The sequence below is a fragment of the Nicotiana tomentosiformis genome, unplaced genomic scaffold (genome assembly GCF_000390325.3).
Source record: "Nicotiana tomentosiformis unplaced genomic scaffold, ASM39032v3 Un00112, whole genome shotgun sequence".
Classification (NCBI taxonomy): domain Eukaryota; kingdom Viridiplantae; phylum Streptophyta; class Magnoliopsida; order Solanales; family Solanaceae; genus Nicotiana; species Nicotiana tomentosiformis.
In genome coordinates this window covers 149,874-167,639 of record NW_027174671.1, presented here as the reverse complement: position 1 = coordinate 167,639, position 17,766 = coordinate 149,874, and the positions used below count along the sequence as shown (strand labels likewise).

General features: G+C 37.8%; 2 long non-coding RNA genes and 1 pseudogene across 2 annotated transcripts; 2 read left to right on the top strand and 1 right to left on the bottom strand.

The window, feature by feature from the left end:
* The first annotated feature begins 1,502 nt into the window (after positions 1-1,502).
* On the top strand, positions 1,503-2,295 carry LOC108944710 (uncharacterized). The gene is made up of 2 exons (XR_001968803.3): positions 1,503-1,902; positions 2,011-2,295. It is a non-coding gene; the product is annotated as an uncharacterized lncRNA (long non-coding RNA).
* A 569-nt stretch (positions 2,296-2,864) lies between these two features.
* LOC138903883 (uncharacterized) lies at positions 2,865-4,726 on the bottom strand (annotated as a pseudogene).
* An 81-nt stretch (positions 4,727-4,807) lies between these two features.
* Positions 4,808-14,861, top strand: LOC104097436 (uncharacterized). The gene is made up of 2 exons (XR_686542.4): positions 4,808-5,892; positions 14,189-14,861. It is a non-coding gene; the product is annotated as an uncharacterized lncRNA (long non-coding RNA).
* Positions 14,862-17,766: the final 2,905 nt, after the last annotated feature.

Here is a 17,766-nt window from a genome sequence, read left to right as displayed (position 1 = left end):
TGTATGAAAGGAAGAGTTAATTAGAACGCAATAAGATTGGTGAATCGATCACAACCCTGGAATATTTATCTCCACTGAATACACAACAACTATTTTGCTGCTTGATTAATTAGTTACTTGTTAGAATTGTTGCTTAGTATAATCACACTTTTGAACTCGGATTGACTCGAGTGAATAATACTCTTGATAAAACTAGTGGGTAGTTAACACAAGTCTCTATGAGTTCGACACTCGATTTATTACTTAATTACTTGTACGACCACGTATATTTACGTTTGCGTTTGGGAGCAACAAATTCAAATCAATAAGTTCGGGAAAATTTGCCTCCTCTCTCACCAATAAACTCTGGTAGGACTTGATTGTGAACAAACCATCACTCCTCAATGCCCATCTCCATGAGTCACCATTAGACTGGGGCCTGGTTTGCCTGTATAGCTACTCCAACAAACTTTGGCTCCCCAATCTCCAAATCTTGTAAGTTCCTTCTGAACGTGAGATCCCATACTACTTCCCTCTCATGTTCCCTGCTGGTGAACCGTCAACTCTCTCTGATTTGAAGCTCTGAAAGCATGAGGGAATGAAGTCCTCAATGCATCCTCCCCACACCACTTATAATTCCAAAAGCTAAAACAATTTCTGCGAACTGTTTAATTGTTAGTTTAGTAAGCAGAAAAGTGGACTTCTTTTGGTAGCTTCTGTTCTTCTAAAGTGGGCAATTTGTACATGGTGCAGTGCTGCTCCTGAAGGCCAAACAACTTATGTTGCTGCACTGATGAAAAATAGTGTTATGTATTCTTTGCAGTTAATCGTGTGGTATTTTTGTGAAGAAATCCATTTTCTCCATAGTGCATCCATAGTTTCTGGATACCGATGGGTGAATGAATTTTAAATAGATATTTCAGCCAGGGTGTCAATATTCATTATTGTCATTTCCTTATAAAAACTTCTTTGTTTTCCATTTCTTGTCCTGTTAATTTCTAATGCAGTGAACCAATATATGCTGGGTGCTTTCGTTGTATTTTACTATGCGCTCATGTACATCATTCTTATTTCTTAGTCAAGGTGGTTTACATTAACCTGTGCTGTCAATCTGTTTGCTTGCTCTAGTGAAATTTCTTCAGGTTTTTCTTGGTTTCTGAAAAATAGATTGTATTGAATGAACATCTTCTCCTGATGTATCTTATATACTGCTTGTTGTTTGTCTTCTCCCTGGTTCTGGTTTTGAAGTTGTTTGTAAGTAACATTGTCTTCCATATTATTGGTTAACATCATTTGCCATTTCATTCATTGTCTAGAATGGAACTGACATATTTCACCTTGGAAAATTAGGTATTATTTATGCAAATGAGATGAAGGAGTCAAGACTTAAATCGCTCACTGCTAATTTACATCGCATGGGGGTAAACAACACCATTGTATGTAACTATGATGGGAGAGAGGTTAGAACCAGACTATTTTGCATTCTTCCATTTAGAACTTGCTAAATTTTTGTTTTTATATTTATATTTCATACGGACAATGTTGTTCTACCTTCTTCCCCATAAACACTTCTTCATTGAAGTTGCTGCAAGTTTGTTTCAGTTGAGAACATTTTGCCCCGTATGTCCTTTTTTTCCCTCAGTTGAAAAAAATGAGCAATTCCAAATCTGCTGCAAAATCGCCGGCTCAGTCTGAAGAAATACAAGGTGCTGATACCATTGAGAGCATTGACCTACAGAATGCTGAAGGGGATGACAAGCATTTAGAGCAAAAAGGCATTGCAAAAGAGAAAAGCATTCAGATAGAAAAGGTGTTGGACAAAACGGTGGTGTAACTAAAAATGGGAGTAGAAATTCAATCGGTGACAACAAAAAGGAGGGAAAAGAAGAAACCCCCTCCTAGAGAGGAAATTGCAGTATCTAGGTAAAGTTCTTTAGTTCCACGATCACGAGTTGGTAAACACTGATGTGCTAATGGAACAGAGTTAATTTCAGATCATATAACCTATTCTTGTCTTCAACGTTTTTGCAGGGAAGAGAAGAGGATAGCTCTTAGGGAAGCAAAGCGAAAAGCCATGACGAAGAAAAAAGCTGGAAACCAATGAGTTCTTTGTAACATGGGAGTTTTGCGATATGCGGAGTATATTTTCTCAGAGGCGACATGAGCAAACACAAAACTAAAGTTGTTCTCCGGCGATGTTGTTAAGCTTAACTCGGGAATTATTAGCAGCTGCCAGCTGGTGGTAATATTTCTGCTGTTGGTTGATGAGTTTGAGATACAGAGGATTGGAGATCATGTATGGTTTGCTTTAGAAAATTGAAAATTAGGATTCATGGTTGCTCTAATCCCCATTCCCTTTCCTGACCGAAGTCACTAAGGAGGGGCTGAGCCGAACTCAATTCCTCTGAGCTTTGTCTTCTCTTCTAAGATGATTGGAGGCTGACAAAAGAACACTCTTGAAGAAGCTTTCTTTTGAAAATGTCTTGTAGCAGGACCCAAAGCCCCTTCTTGAGTAAGTATGCACATAGTATCAAAAATATCCAATGAAACTTTCTTTTGTCTTCATCACCTGTTCACCAAAAGTTAGCTAGCATTTTTTTCAACTGGTCCAAAATTTTGTATCTGTAGTTGATGATTTACTTTATTCCTTTTGGGAGTACACAATGAAAATTACTATAAAGAGAAAAGTACTTTGTATTCCGTCATCTATGTCAATCCTCAGTCATATATTCTGTCTATCTTAATCCTTAGCTATAGTTTATATATCTGGATTAGGCTTATGTTTATGATTTCCCCAAGACTTTGCGTGCTTCTTGTTCTTATTCCGTCGTTGTCCATGCCTAAAGAAAGTGTTATAAGATTTTGCTTGGATTTATGGCTGTAACTAGTAAAGTTGTTGTCGTGTGACCAGGAGGTCACGGGTTCGAGCCGTGGAAACAACCTTTTGAAGAAATGCAGGGTAAGGCTGCGTACGATATACCCTTGTGGTCCGGCCCTTCCCCGGACCCCGCGCATAGCGGGAGCTTAGTGCACCAGACTGCCTTTATGGCTGTCACTTCCGAACAAGTTCAGTATAAGCTCCTATTAGACGAACATTTTGGTCTTGATTCAAGCTTGGAACACTAGAATACAAATATTAACACAATTAAGATTCCGTGATCCTTATATTATTTCTTTCATACAAGAGGTAATTAATATGGATAAACGTTTTCATGTTGGAGAAAATAACTTTGAATACATAGGCAAATAAAATAATATTATATGTACCTTATGCAGGCATTATTGGAAGCCTTTCCTCTTGTGCAGGCAGAGAGTGCAAGTCACTACCATTAGCAAGGCTATTGAACTCCACAGATTTGGATGGCATTGTTGGGTAGCGTCTTTGACAGAATGTCACCAGTCTTCTAACTGAGTACAGGTATTTCCTAGTTGTCTCATTGTTCATGTATGAGCAACACTAACATTATTCGTGTGAATCTTCTCGCGAGCTGAACATTCATGAATACCAACCATAGTCACACCAATAGGCCAAGGCGCATTACCAATTGATATATCAATGTATTGATCCATTGCAGCTATATATTCCCTCTTCCTACAGCATTCAACCATCACAATTTGTGCTTGCCTTCTGTCCTCAGCAACTAACTTTTTCCTGCACAGCTTGAATAACGGATTCAAGTCCCTTACACATTCCATAAATGTAGCTACCCTCCGGTTTTGATCAGCCTGATTAGAACTCCTGATATTCTCATCAATCTCCTCATTCCACTCATTCAATAACTTTTTGAAGAACACAAAAAAATCTTATCCTCATCACACAACTCCTCAAAATTCATTTTCATCCTCTTCAAATCTCCCGCTTCCCCAGACCACACTGTGGGGTTTGGGGAAGGTAGTGTGTACGCAGATCTTACCCCTACCTTGTGAGGATAGAGAGATTGTTTCCAATAGACTCTCGGCTCAGGAAAGCATAAGCACCACATTAATGAAAATATAGACAAGAAGGGACAGCTCCAAAAAGCCATATAAAAGCAGAATAAAAAACAACAAGACAGTAAGGTGATCAACAATGAAAGAAAATAACAGTTAGTCATAAAAACCTACTACCAACAGAAAGTGAGATTGCGTGCTAATACTACTGTTATGAACACTCTAAACTACCTACTCTACTACCCTAATCCTCGACCTCCATATCTTCCTATCAAGGGTCATGTCATCGGTCAGCTGAAGCTGTGCCATGTCTTGCTTAATCACCTCTCTCTACCTCTTTTTTAGCCTACCTCTACCTCTTCGTAGGCTCTCCAATGTCAACCTCTCACACCTCCTCACCGGTGCGTCTGTTCTCCTCCTCCTCACATGACTAAACCACCTAAGCCGCGCTTCCCGCATCTTGTCCTCGATAGGGGCCACACCCACTTTATCGTGAATAACCTCATTTATGATCCTATCAAATCTGGTGTGCCTGCACATCTATCTCAACATACTCATCTCTGCTACCTTCATCTTTTGGAGATGAGCGATCTTGACTGGCCAACACTCAGCCCCATACAACATCGTTGGTCTGACCACCACTCTGTAGAACTTACTCTTAAGTTTCGGTGGCACCTTCTTGTCACACAAAACACCGGAAGCGAGTCTCCATTTCATCCATCTCGCCCCAATACGATGTGTGACATCTTTATCAATCTCCTCATCCCCCTGAATAATAGAACCAAAGTACTTAAAACTCCCTCTTCGAGGGATGACCTGCGAGTCCAGCCTCACCTCCCCTTCCCTTCCTTAAGTCTTGCCACTGAACTTACACTCCAAGTATTCTGCCTTAGTCCTGCGCAACTTGAAACCTTTAGATTTCAGGGTCTGCCTCCATACCTCTAATTGCGCATTCACACCGTCTCGCGTCTCGTCAATCAGTACAATATCATCTGCAAATAGCATGCACCACGGCTTCTTCCCTTGGATGTGGCACGTCAGTACGTCCATCACCAGAGCAAATAAAAAAGGGGCGAGTGCCGACCCCTGATGCAACCCCATCATAACCGGAAAATAGTCTGAGTCCCACCCATCGTCCTCACTCGGGTCTTTACTTCATCACACATGTCCTTAATCAACCTAACGTAGACAACATGTACACCTCTAACCTCCAAACATCTCCACAAAACCTCCCCCAGAACTTTATCGTACGCCTTTTCTAAGTCGATGAACACCATATGCAAGTCATTCTTTCTCTCCCTATACTGCTCCATCAATCTCGTAACAAGGTGGATGAATTTTGTAGTCGAACGCCCCGGCATAAACCCAAACTGGTTCTCGAAAATAGACACTATCCTCTTCAATTCCAGAATAGATCTCAAAAGGTCATTTGTTTGCCCCTCAGTCATATCGCTATCATCAATTTCAAACAATCCAGCTTTCAGTAAAAATTTCACCTATCTAGCCTCGCCTCCTCAACTTCTCCGAATAAAGTTACCGGTTGTTTTAGAAACCTTAGTCACTGAATAACGTACAATAACTTTAGTAGCTAACGGATAAAAAACTACTCTTTCAAGCACTTGGTGCTCACGCACCGCTCAATGGGGACGCCGGTCGGCAACTTACCGGTGCGTCTAATAGAGATAACAGATCCTCCAGCTGAAAAGATAACACCCACAGAAGAAATTCCAGCAACATCAAACTATGCTAGTGCTCTAAAAGCTCCGATTATCCCGAGCCCTAGCCCTAATCGCCATGGCAACCCCGATGTCAAAGCTCGATTTTCTACCCACAATGGGATGCCAGCAGTAATATTCAAAGCAAGTGACTACTATGGAGTTATGGCGGAATAATGCAAACTTACAATTGTGGGCAAATTTCTGAGAACTCGTCCCCACATTGAGAAGATGCGATCAAGCTTTGCGGAAAAAATCTCGGTGAAAGGTAATTGTCTTTCGCACAGTGTTTATAGACTGCTTTAATGAAGATGACTTTAAAACTATTTGGTATAGACTTTCTATAGAAATTTAAGGGAAAAATCATGTGGTTAGAGAAATGGTCGTCGGGTTTTAAACTCGATGAGGATTCCCCTGTTGTAACAGTGTGGGTCCTACTCCCAGGTCTATCTTTCCATTGTCATACTTGACACTATGTCAAGAAAATCCTTAGTCCAGTTGGTATCCGTCTATCCATGGATGTTTCTACTGATTATAGAACCCGACCTAGTATGGCTAAGGTCAGGGTGGAAGTCAATCTCACTAAACCGAAGTTAAATTATGTATGGGTAGGCTAAGAGGATGAAGAGAACCCACTTAAGGGATTTACTCAGAAATTGGAATATGAGAGTGTCCCAAAATTTTGTAGACAGTATAAACTTTTAGGACACTCTATAATCCAGTGTAGATTTGCTGAAAAAAAGAATACTGCTGAAGGAGGAGAATCTGCGAAAGAGAGAACAGTAGCTAATACCAACAAGTAGAATGTCCCAAAGGTTACAATTAAAGCTAGAGCAAACAATGTTGAAATAGATAAACCTGGCATTCATACTAAGGCAAACGATGTTGAGGGTTTGGAAGTTATGAATGCAACACAAATTGACGGAGGAAAAAAAAAAGAAGAAAACCAAGAAGAATGAAAAAGAAGTGAATCAGATTTCGGAACTCCCACTAACTACTGTTATGGACTCCAGGAAAAATAAAGAGGAAAAAGGAAAGGTAGCTAAGTCTACATTAGCAAAAATACTTGAAAGAATCAAAAAGAAGAAGAAAAAGAAGTAGAAAATCCCCCCCCCCCCTAAAAAGTAAAGTTATCTTTAAACGAGCAATACCCCAAAAGAGTAGTAAGAAACAAGAAGGGGCCAATGGTTCAGTTCATATTAGTAAGGAGGCTAAGAATACCAAAAAGAATAACCAACAGAAAAAACTCACAAGCAATTTGGTGGAAGAGGAGCATGAAAAATACAATTAAAATACCTTCGCTCAAAGAAATGAAGAGTTGACTCAACATACTGAAGACAACCACACTACTAATATTGCTAAAAATATGTATCACATTGAAGAGGAACAACAAGTAGAAGACATAGAATGTGGCAAGGCTCAAAACATTGAAGAGAACCAATTGGCAAAAAGTGAGCAGTACTCCGAGTCAGTCAGTTATACTTCAGAAACAAAAAAACAAGAACCAAGACAACTTTTTGTAGACCTTCCTTGCAGCCAACCTTTGGAGAAGGAAACTCCTACTGTGAAGAGAGTTGACATGGATATAGAATCTGTGCAAGAAACTACATCTCCTGAATCCATGAGCTCTGAAAGCAGGAATGACAATATAGAGAATACAGTGACAAAGGGAAGGGTAAAAAACAAGCCATATCCACCCTTGTTTTTCATGATTAATACAATCTTTTGGAATATAAGGGGGGTTAGGACAAAGAAAGCAATTCACAAATTAAAATATCTCATCAACAATAACAAGATTGTCTTTGTAGCGATCATGGAACATTTTGCTAGTGAGAACAACATTGAGGGTTACAGGAAGTTTCTGGAATTCCAACATAGGGCTGCCAATTTGAATGGCCAAATATTGTATTTCTGGAACAGTCAATGTGACCCAATTATTGTTGCTAATGATGAACAACAAATAACTTTACACATAAAAGAAAGTATGCATGATAAAGGTTTTTATGTCACTGCAGTTTATGCAAAGTGCACAACTGTAGATAGGAAAGATCTTTGGAGCAGCATAGATAATATTAACATGATCATTGACGGATCATGGTGTGTTGGAGGAGACTTCAATGTTATCATGGACCCAGATGAAAGGTTGGGTGGCAGACCCCAAAGAGCTCACATGAGTTTTGACTTTGTTACAATAATGGAAACTTGCGGTCTCGATGACATTGGTTTCACTGGCCCTAAATTCACCTGGTGAAATAATTGGAGGCCAAGAAAAAGAATTTGAAAAAGATTGGATAGAATTTTTGTTAATGATCAGTGGGTACAAGTTTTTCAACATAATTATGTGAAATATTTGGTAAGGACAGGTTCAGACCACAGACCTCTTCTAATGAAATGCCATAGTGATCAGCATGAGATCATTAAGTACTTCAGATTCTTGGATTTCTGTACTGAACAACAAGATTTCTTGGAGGTGGTTCAGGGAGTATGGGACATTCATGTTACAGGAAATGCTATGTGGAGACTAATGACTAAACTTCAAGTCCTGGGAAAGAAGCTTAGTCAAGGGTCCAGGGAAATTGCGGGTGATATCCACTAACAGATTGGTTACTGGGACGTTAAGGTCCATATACTTGAAGATCTTGATATTCAGTTGAACTATGAGAATAGCAGGGAAGAACTCAATCGGGATCATGTAGAATATACAAAATGGTTGGGTTTACAAGAGTCTCTTTTGAAACAAAAGACTCAAACCAAGTGGTTTCAGAAGGGAGACTACAATACTAAGTATTTTCATTGTGTTCTAAGGGAAAAAAGAAGAAGATTACAACTTCATAGAATAAAGAATAGCAGGGGCATATGGGTCAAGGGGGATGAAAAAATTGCCAAGACTCCCACTAAACATTTTGAAAAGCTGTTTAATCTTCCTCAACCTGTGATCAAGCACAATGTACTTAGTTGCATTCCGAGGTGCCTCACTGATTTTGACAATGTAATACTCTCATCTATCCCTGATGAAACTGAAATCAAAAATGTTGTATTCAGTCTAAGTGTAGATAGCAGAGTTGGTCCTAATGACTTCAATGAGACCTTTTTCCAACACTGATGGGAGATAATTAAGAAGGATGTGATTGAGTTTGTCTTGGAATTCTTTAATGGAAAAAATCTCACAAAGTTTTATTCTCACACCTTTAGTTCTTATCCCTAAAGTTGAGTCCCCTTCTAGTTTTTCTGAACTAAGACCAATTAGTCTTAGTAATTTCACTACCAAAATTATTTCCAAAATTTTGGCAGAAAGACTCAACGTTCTTCTTCCCAATTTGATCTCTGCTAATCAAAGTAGATTTGTTAAAGACAGGCTCATTTCAGAAAATATTTTGTTAGCCCAGAAAATCATCCAAAATATTTCCAAAACTAATAGGGGAGGAAATATGGTTATAAAACTAGATATGACTAAAGCATATGATAAGATGTCCTGGTCATTTATGGTAGAAGTTCTATGAAGATTTGGTTTTGAAGACTATTGGATAGACATGATTTGGAGGATGATCTCAGATGTTTGTTATTCAATCATCATTAATGGCACTAGAAGAGGGTTTTTTTACTTCGTCTCAGGGATTCTAGCAAGGGGATCCCCTTTCCCTCTCTTTATTTATCCTGGCAACAGAGGTCTTATCTAGATCCCTTAATACCCTTCATGAAAATGCTGATTTTGTTTCTTTCACCATGAGCTTCAGAGGCCTTCTTATTAATCACCTAGCATATGTTGATGACATAGTCATTTTCACCAGTGGCAATAATAGATCAGTCAAACTCATTATGAAGCAGATAAGAAACTATGAAGACTCCTTAGGGCAAAAAATTAATAAAGATAAGAGTTTCTTCCCCACTGATCCAAAGGCTGGGGCACATAGAATAAACAAGATGAGGGAATGCACGGGGTTATGGAAAAAAACTTCCCATTCAATTATCTTGATTGCCCTATATACATAGGAAGGAAGAAACTTGAATATTTTGATGGAATGTTGACTAAAGTGGCCAAAAGACTTAACGGTTGGCAGGGAAAAATGTTGTCTTATGGTGGCAGGGTGGTTTTGATTAAAAGTATCTTGCACTCCTTGCCTTTGTACACCTTGTCAGCTATGAGTCCTCCTAAGGGCACCTTCAACCTACTGAAAAAACACTTGGCTAGATTCTTTTGGGGATCTACTAGTGATAAAACCAAATACCACTACAGCTCTTGAAAAAATTTATGTCTTCCCAAATATGAGGGTGGTATTGGCATTAGAACCATGGTTGATATTAGTAATATGCTTGCTATGAAAAGGTGGTGGAGACTTCAAAACTCAACCATCGCTATGGGCTTCTTTCCTTAAAGCCAAATATTGTATAAAGTCTCATCCAACCTCTAAAGTTTGGACTTCTGGAGACTCTCATGCTTAGAAACATCTTACTGTAGTTAGGAAGATTGTGGAATTAAATCTCACTTGGAAAGTTAATGCTGGTAACTGCAGCTTTGGGTGGGATAATTGGACAGAGAAAGGCATTTTAGCAACTTTGTTCCCTGATGTAGCTGGTAGTAAAAGGAGCTCTGTTAACGAGTACATTACAGGAGGTCAATGGAACTTGGAAAAGCTTGGCAGGGTTGATGTACAAACTGTGCAACACATTACCAGTATTAATATTGGAGATCGGAATGAAAATGATTATGCCACTAGAATCCTACAGAAGATGGAAAATACTCCAACAAAGCTGTCTGGGAGATCATAAGATGCAAGAGACAAAAAAATGAAACATGGTACAAATTATGGCACAGATGCATTCCTTTCAAAATTTCCTTCTTGGCCTGGAGATTATATCATGGTAAATTACCTTTTGACGAGACAATTATCAAGTTTGGCAACCAGTCAGCCTCTAGATGCAATTGTTATCAAAGGCCTAAATGTGACTCTATTCATCATACTTTTAGTGAAGATGAGGCTGCTTGTAATCTGTGGAAGAAGTTTGGTATGCCTTTGGGTATTAGACATCAAAAATGGTCTGTTAAGAGGATTCTTCAAGAGTGGTAGGAGGTGAAGCCTAATAACAACATTCATATGCTTCTGCTACATATTATTCCTATTATTATTTTTTGGGAAATCTGGAAAAGCTGGACCTCTTGCAAGTTTAGAGATAAAAAAAGATTTATGCTAATCAATATGGAGCAGAAGGTTAGCTGGACAATTCAAGCAGCTGTGACAGTTGCCTTTCCTAACTGCAAACTTAATTGGCCTTGGGTGAAAGTCTGTGAAGAGGTGGAGAGGATGCAACCAATAATGAAGTACTGGACGGTCACATGGACTAAACCAATAGGAGATATGGTGAAAGTAAATACATATGGTAGTTTTATGGACACTGGGAGAGCAGGTATAAGAGGGGTGGTAAGAGACTCTAATGGAGATCTCCTCATGGCTTTCTCAATACCTGTTCAATGTAAAAGCAACAACGAGGTCGAAGCTGTGGCAACTAAAATTGGTGGTGAATGGTGTATACAACTAGGCTACACCAGATTTCATCTAGAGCTTGATTCTCTGATCGTGGCCAACATGATTACAGAAGGATGTACCAAGAATGTAAAGATGGAGCAGATCATCAGAGATGCCAAAAGAAGTATCACCCAAGTAGAAGTTGTGGTCTCTCACTGCTATAGAGAAGCCAATCAGGTTGTTGACGCGTTAGTCAAAAGAGCTGCAATCTCTGGCAACAATTCCTATTTCTACAATTTTCAGAATCTCCCTAAAGAAGCTAGAGGTCCTTTCCTACTAGATAAATGGCAATTACCTAGTATAAGAAGTAGACATGACAAAGTTAATTTTTTTGTAAGCTAATTCATTTAGTTTTTCTCATGGAAGAGTAGTTGTAAATTTCTCCGTCTTCCATGGGTTTTTTGAAGACTGTCTTTGCAACAGTCTTGTGTATATGGAAGGTCAGGTCTATGCCCCTCTTCTTTTGTCATCTTTACCTTCTATATACATGGTAGGGGTCAAGCCAAACCCCCAACATCTCAGGAACCTTTCTCTAGGTGATGGCTTAAAGGAAAAAAAAAGGTGGCGAATAACTTCTTCTCGCGGAAAGGAGGCTGATGATGAATATTCCGGTTTAATCACCAGGCATTGTATGTCGGATTTATTAACGGTAAAGTTCTTCTGTTCTACTAATAGCTTTTTACGTAGGGCTTTCGCTTCGGCTTCACGTTTTTCCTCTTCGCGAACTCTTTTTAGGCGTTTCTGTTCAATCTCCAACTTATTAAAAAATTTCCGGCCACGGAGGTCTTGGGCTAGGATTTCTCGTAGCTTTTGTGCTTCCAGTTTGAGTGTATATCCATGTCGTGAATTGGAGGTTTAACTACTTACGGTGAGAATCTTATGAATTCGCATTTATAATTTTATATATAGAAACTTTGCATAGCAAAACTTAAAAGGGTAAATTTCACAAATGATCCGGTAATTATGACTTTTTTTCACCAAAGTCATATAACTTTGTTTTCTTACACAAAAATCATATAACTATAACTTCTTTCATCAAAGTCATGTAACTATATTTTCTCACACAAAAATCATAAAACTTTTATAAACTCACACAAAAATCATAGTGATCGAAAAATATAATTTTTCAGTAATATTTTCTTATTTTGTAATTTTTTGTTTTTTATTTTCAGTCTAATAAATAATAATCCAATTAAAATAAGGACGACCCAACCCGTCTTGGCCCACCCGATCCAATACTCATATATATAAATTAAAATAATACTAAGAGTGAATAGTAAATCCTTCAAAACATGGTATTTCTATTTTTATTTTATTTTCAAAATTTTTATTCAAATTGATAGCATTTTTATTTCAAGTGCTCTCTAATTATACCTTTATTTCTCTATTTTTTTGTCAGAATCTCATGCATTCCGAACTAATTTTTTTATGAATAGAAAATTCACTTTTGGTATTATTTTAACTTACGTATATGGGTATTCAGTCAAGGTGGGTTGGGTTATTCCTATTTTAAGGAAATAATATAAATTTAACCGGTCGGTCAAAACTAATTGCATTTGCTAGCATATATATATATATATATATATATATATATATATATATATATATATATATATATATATATATTATCGGCTATTATTTTTGGAAATAGCTAAAAATATACTCATATTTCTATTTTAATTGGATAATTATTTATTAGACTGAAACTTTAAAATAAAAAATACTACCAAAAAATTTATTCGACCACTATGATTTTTGTGTGAGTTAGTGAAAGTTTTATGATTTTTGTGTGAGAAAACAAAGTTATATGATTTTGGTGAAAAAAATCATAGTTATATCATTTTTGTGTGAGGAAAGAAAGTTATATGACTTTGGTGGAAAAAAGTCATAGTTATATAACCATTTGTGAAATTTATCCAAAACTTAACCCCAAGACGTGGAGGATTCAAATTCCCTCGTAGCAAAACTAAGACCTAAGCCATGTAGGATTCGAATTCCCGTTTTATGTTTATGAATTTGCATCTATTTATCTATCTATAATAATATAAAATATTTATATATATGTATGTAGCGAATCCCACACGGAGGATTCGCCATTGACACTTGAAATGAGAAATTCAGAGAAATAAAAAGAAGCTAAAAGTAAAAATTCAGATTTTCATTCAACATATCTCTACAATGCTATGTTACAAGATATATAAAACAAACCTAACAGGGGTACTACTAAAAATAGATTATAAAGTGAGACTAAACTGTAGTAGTAGAACTAAAGAGGGCCAAACTACAAATAACAAAACTTAGCCTATATCTCCATCCGTTACATTCCAACCCCCTTAAAATAACCTTGTCCTCAAGGTTGGAATGAACACTGCTGGACAACAACTCAAAAGATGAAATATACTGGAGAAATATTTTCAAGCTTCTTGTTTGCTGAACAAGGGTATCCTAACAAAAAGAAGCATACTGATCCAACACTTTAAAATGCTGCAGCACCCTTCCATTTACTTGTACCCTATGGCATGCATTTGAATAAGTTGTGATGACATTAAATTAATCTCCTCAAGGATTTTCTCAGCTTCCTCTTTGTTTATTTTTGATACTATTTTAGATTTCCATCCCCTAATCCAGTAGCTCAGTATTACCAAAAACTTAAAGTCAACTTTGAACAAGTATGATCTCTCGACTCTAAGTATTTGCCGTGGCCTTGCAACTCCCTCGGAAAGATTACTGCCAGCATTTGAAATTATAATATGAGACCTGGCCAGAAGGATCCTCAAATTCGTAATGACAGCAGCTAGAAAGTTATCACCATGGCTTCCTCCCCTCTTGAACTTCAATACTTTCTCGCACTGTCTACGACTAAGAAAGAGACCATCTTGAATAGCAACACTATGAGTTCCTTCCAGTAATGCTAATGATGGTATACGTAGACTATAATCTCGGGTTTTAGTCATTTATCGCACTCTAATTTACTACACTTTAATTGAGTTTGAGCCTTAATCGCTAGTGTTTTGCACTAATTGTGTATTTTATGCCTTGTAGAAGTGATTCCGAGCTATGTAGATATTGTGGGATGAATTCACGCTATTTTGGAGCTTTGAAGTCTGAGTAAAAGCCCAAGGATTAAGTGGGGATCGAGTTCGGGGATCAACGGACACTAGTGCATTTACAGAGAGAAACGAAATATCGAGCAAGACGTCACCCAGGTGCGCGAGCGCGCACTGGGCGCGCATTTGAGGCTGTATACCATCCAAAGTGCGCGGCCTAATGCACGAGCACATCTCCAGGTGCGTGGCCGCGCACGTCCCCTTCCGGAAAGAGTCCTTTTTCGCGTAGGAGAAGGTGTGTTCATTTGGGCCCGACCCTACTTGGTATATATACATGGAAAAACAGTATATTTGGGACTTTTGACATAATCTAGACCTAAGGAGGCTAAGGAGAAGTAGGGAAGCAAGAGTATAAGGATTTCACCATTCAATCCTCAATCAAGACAAGAGTTTGGATCATTTATGTTTTCCCTTAACTTAAACTTATTTGTGATGAATTTCTCCATATCTATGGACTAATTCTTCTTTAGGGATTGATGGATTTGGTGTTTTGAGAATTGTTTGTAGATATTAACTCTAGTTTTTATGTATTGAATCATTTGGGTGTTTTAATTGTCACATCTATATATTCACATGTTTATGTAATCGAAAGAGGCGTAACTTTTATTTTTTTGCATTATCTTGTTGGTTGAATTCATTGATTCTTCTTAGTAATAGAAATATTCTAGTTGAATTATTGCTTAGACCTAGTTAGGGGAATAATCGAAAGAGGTTCTCTTACAAACCAATCCACTACGAATTCTTGCATATCTTCACCGAGCTTAACTTAGTTCATATTGTGAGGTTGAGACTTAATCGAGAGAGAAGTTTCTACTAAACATTCGAACTAATAATAAAGTGAATTCGAGAGACTCACTTGAACCCTAGAAGTGAATTAACTAGAGTTAAATCACAGACAAGTATCTTGCACCTATCCAATCAACCCATATTTTCTCCTATTGATTTCTTCTATGTTTACTCTTGTTGCAATTGTCATTAGCTAATAGTTTAGACTTTTAGTTAATTTTAGTTTTAAATCACACAATTCTAAATTGTTGGACATCTTGGATAGCAATTAACTAGAAGCTACGAAAATACTGTTTACATCCAATCCCTGTGGATACGATATTTTTCTATACTATATTCGACCAGCGAGCCTAAATTTATACGCCGGTTTTGCGCTCGCCAGCTAATGGCCACCAACTTTTATGATGAGTGTAACCAGCAACTACCAAGATAAATGTGATTCCACTACCAACGAACAATGTAAAAGCTAGCATAACAACAACACTAGTCAAACCACCATCCCCCATTGCTTTCAAAAATTTTGTTGCAATTGCAGAATCTATCAACACTGGGCAAAGACTTGAGAATGGCATCGAAGGTAAAACCAATCAAGAAATTGCCACTTCCAGAGAAGACGCTCAAAATATTTAAAAATAAGTCCAGATCAGTGTTTTACAAGGCATTTTCGGGGCGAGCCCTGAAGTGAGGCGTATCAAAACCGCCCCAAGGCGATGGTGTAGGGGCGAAAGTCTCGAGAGGCGTACACCCATTAATTCAGGGTGTCCGCCCTGGCGTTCGGGGCGTATGCCCGGGAGTTTGAGGCGCGTATTTTTAGTGAGGCATAAGCCCCAAAGACTTTTTCAAATTAAAACAAACTTTGTTGAATAAATCCTTCATATAATATCCAAATTCTCAAAATTCAGCTTGGTAATTACTCAAAAATTTTAAAAAGGAACTGAAATGTATTAAATTTAAAAGTCAAGACCCTTTTTATTGATTGAAGCCCTAATTCATGGTCATTCACAATTCTTTATCTTGTCCGTTAGTCTGCTAATATCTCCCAAAAGTAACGAATATTCAATTTCTTTTTTACAAATACAAAGAGAACTCAATTCTCCTTCATAGCAGCAAGTTCAAAGTTTAAATTGCAGGTTAGTCATCCTTTCTGTTCCTCAATGTAGAAAACTTTATTCTTTTCGACTCAAGTTATTTGTACTTCTAAGTAGCATATAATAGATTATTTTGACTAGTGTTTTGTGGGGATGGAGCACATATATCACATATTTATTGCTTTCTTCAATTTTTATGCAATTTTACCTGTTTATAAATATTTACTGTAATTATATTATTTTATAAAATATTAAATATTAAATACTTATGGGGCTTACGTCCCGTGCCTCAGGGCTTACGCCTCGCTGAGGCATATGTAAAACGCCTTGCCTTATGCCCACACCTTTTAAAATACTGGTCCAGATTAAGCTCTATATTTACCGATGCATTGAACTTTTTCCTTGATACTAATTGATAGGTTACAAGTACCTTGCTTTATGTTTTGAAGATCTAACAAACTTATTGTCAAGAACCAGATAAGGAACCAGTTACATATCCTCAAGATCTTAAGATCGAAAGGTTCCACCTTGGAATATGCTTCGACTCTTCAGAGTCAGAGGAACAACAGAGGGAACAAATAATTATCGTTTCCCGAGAAAACTGTACAAGTCAACTACCCCAGCTGTAAAGTTATTGCCTGCACACGTTACAGTGCAGAAATAGTGCAGCAGTCAACTTTATGGGGAGTGTCTTTTATCTACCTTGCTTACATCATTCTAGTGATGTCACAAATGCATTATTAACATCAAGGAAGGTAAAAGAAAATCACTTGTTCACTTAGAAAATTCATCCAAGCACTCTTACAGTCATTGATCATCAAGCAATCAATTCCAAAGTGCATCAAGAACAAAGAACAACACTACTACGGACTAGTTCCTCACAGCAAGTCATTCTATGTCCTTAGTTGAGTTGTAACTTTGTTATAGTTCTTAAACTGTATTTCCTACTTAGCTTGTTTAGAAGTATTCTGTAGGAAACTCTTTGTAAATCTTAAACCTTTGTGTTTGAGTCTTGGCTAGAGTTAGTCGAGTTGTAAAGTCTTTGTAATAGAGTTATTACAAAGTGGCTTGTAATAGAGTATTACAAGTTAGTGAGGGATTAAGAGGTTAATTCCTAGATTGCATAGGTTGTAATCTAAAAGTTGCTCAGTAGTGAAGTTGAAATCCTACAAGGGTAGGTCGTGGTTTTTAATCCCGTTGAGCTGGGAATTTTCCACGTAAAATTCCTCTAGTCATTTACTTACTGCTGTGTGCGTGTGTTCCAGTGGAACCGATAGAGAACCTGGTACTCTATAGAGTTTGGTGGACCATTGTATTCTATCAATTGGTATCAGAGCAGGTTCTTTCTATCAGGTTAACACCTATAAAGGATCCCCATGGCTGTTCCTCCAAACTTCGAAGAAGGCCAGTCTACTTACAGACCACCTAGGTTCAATGGACAGTATTACGGACGGTGGAAAACTAGGATGCACGATTTCATCATGGCTGAAGATTCTAAGCTATGTGATGTCATATGTGACGGACCCTTTGTCCCTACCAAGAACCTTGGCGACCCAATTGTAGCCTTTCCCAAGACAAGGAAGGAATTCAATGACGCTGATCGAAAGGCCGTAGAAAAGAATTTTCGTGCGAAGAAAAT